The sequence below is a fragment of the Triticum urartu genome, chromosome 7A (assembly GCF_056163025.1).
Source record: "Triticum urartu cultivar PI428250 chromosome 7A, HENAU_Tu73, whole genome shotgun sequence".
In the NCBI taxonomy this organism is placed as follows: Eukaryota; Viridiplantae; Streptophyta; class Magnoliopsida; order Poales; family Poaceae; genus Triticum; species Triticum urartu.
This window is the reverse complement of record NC_141879.1, coordinates 70153630-70155194: the sequence shown is the minus strand read 5'-3', so window position 1 is coordinate 70155194 and position 1565 is coordinate 70153630. Positions and strand designations below refer to the sequence as shown.

General features: G+C 40.6%; 1 long non-coding RNA gene across 1 annotated transcript; it reads right to left on the bottom strand.

Annotated features, from left to right (window-relative positions):
* Positions 1–443: 443 nt before the first annotated feature.
* On the bottom strand, positions 444–1001 carry LOC147957888 (uncharacterized). Its single transcript, XR_015612390.1, has 2 exons — positions 859–1001; positions 444–725 (listed from the first exon to the last, which is right to left on the bottom strand). It is a non-coding gene; the product is annotated as an uncharacterized LOC147957888 (long non-coding RNA).
* Between the last annotated feature and the right edge of the window lie 564 nt (positions 1002–1565).

The following is a 1565-nucleotide window of genomic DNA, read 5'->3' as shown; positions in this document are numbered from 1 at the left end:
TACTTATGTGCTAATAAGGCTTTTAAGTGCATTAATATTTCAAGGATATTTCCTGCAGGTGTAGCAAGCTATTTGTGATGTCCAGAGCATGCAGTGAGTGAGATTGATCAATCATGCATGCTAACTTAAAATCAAAACTTAAGGAACCACATTTTGATTCAAAAAGATTTTGATGGGGCTACGCTTAGAGACATTTCATTCACGTTATTTCATTCTAAATGTTTATTGAAAACTCCATAGCTTATTTCCACTCTCCAATTTAATTGTCTCATAGTGTTAATCATATTTCCATGGTGCATAATTATTAGTTGGGAGATATTCAAAAGTTGCATTCCAAGTTCTAATATATTTTGAACTCCTGCTATATTAACAGAGAAAGATCTTCGATTATTTCAAAATTCATGTTTCCAAAATCACTAGACCGTGCACATGCACGGGTTGACGACTAGTTATCATTATTCTTCAGGAAAAAGAAGCATGCAGCAGCGTTTGCCTGCTCTCCGTTCAGTTCCGATGACCACTAGGTGGGATACCGCAGTACGTGCACTGGCATCCGTCGGAAACGCACTCGCCCACCGAGGTGCCGCTGATGCGGTCCTGGCAGTACTGCATGCACTTGTCAGGATTGCATATGCCGGGGATGGTCGGGAGCACCTTGCAGTCCATGGGGGTCACCGTCGCAGTGGCACCACCGCCGTTAGCCGTCACCACCTCTGTCACCACATCTATGGATCGAACAGCGCACACAGAGAAGTTAGCGAGAGGCATATATATTACTCCAGTTTGTGTTACTTGAAAAGTTGAAACTAATAACGCACGTAGATATGCCAACGTGAGTCGGTGAGTGGATATGCATACCTGAACAGAGCACCACAATGGCGAGGGCTAGTAGCATCGTGTAGAACGGCCTCATCCTGACTTCGCGAGCTTGTTTGGGGAGTGCTGAGAGACCTAGCGAAGGTTACAGACTGCTGGGATGTGTATTATTCAGCTAGTGGTTGCCGGACGAGCTAACTGAATTCGCATGGTTGTTTATAATGCAAAGAACAGGCATGCTATTTTTGGAAACAATTTAGTTCGAGGCTTTAGATGGAATACTCCCTCTGTAAAGAAATATAAGACTAAACGCTCTTATATTTTTTACAGAGGGAGTACTTCTCAAAAAGAAAGGTGTAATGTAATTAAGGGTGGCAATCATATACTCCCTCCATTTTTGTATAAAGGCCACAAACTCAGATTACAAGTATCAATGTAAAATTTAATGCCTACTTTACAAGTCAATTTTTTTCTAGTTTACTGGAATCATTAATACTCCGCATGCATGCAAAGAAACTGAGTGGAGGAAGTAGCTCACTGTCATTATGAGTGCATGCATGCAAGTATTAAACATGTTGTTAGTACGAGAAAATATCATTAACTTTGCGTCGATTACTTTTTGTGGCCTTGTATAGATGCAAAATGTATATTCCATAGTGGCCTTGTATATAAAAATGAAGGGAGTATTTTTTATCGACTGCATATCCGTACTTGTAGTTAGAGTACTAAATTAGTAGTTTTCCACACAA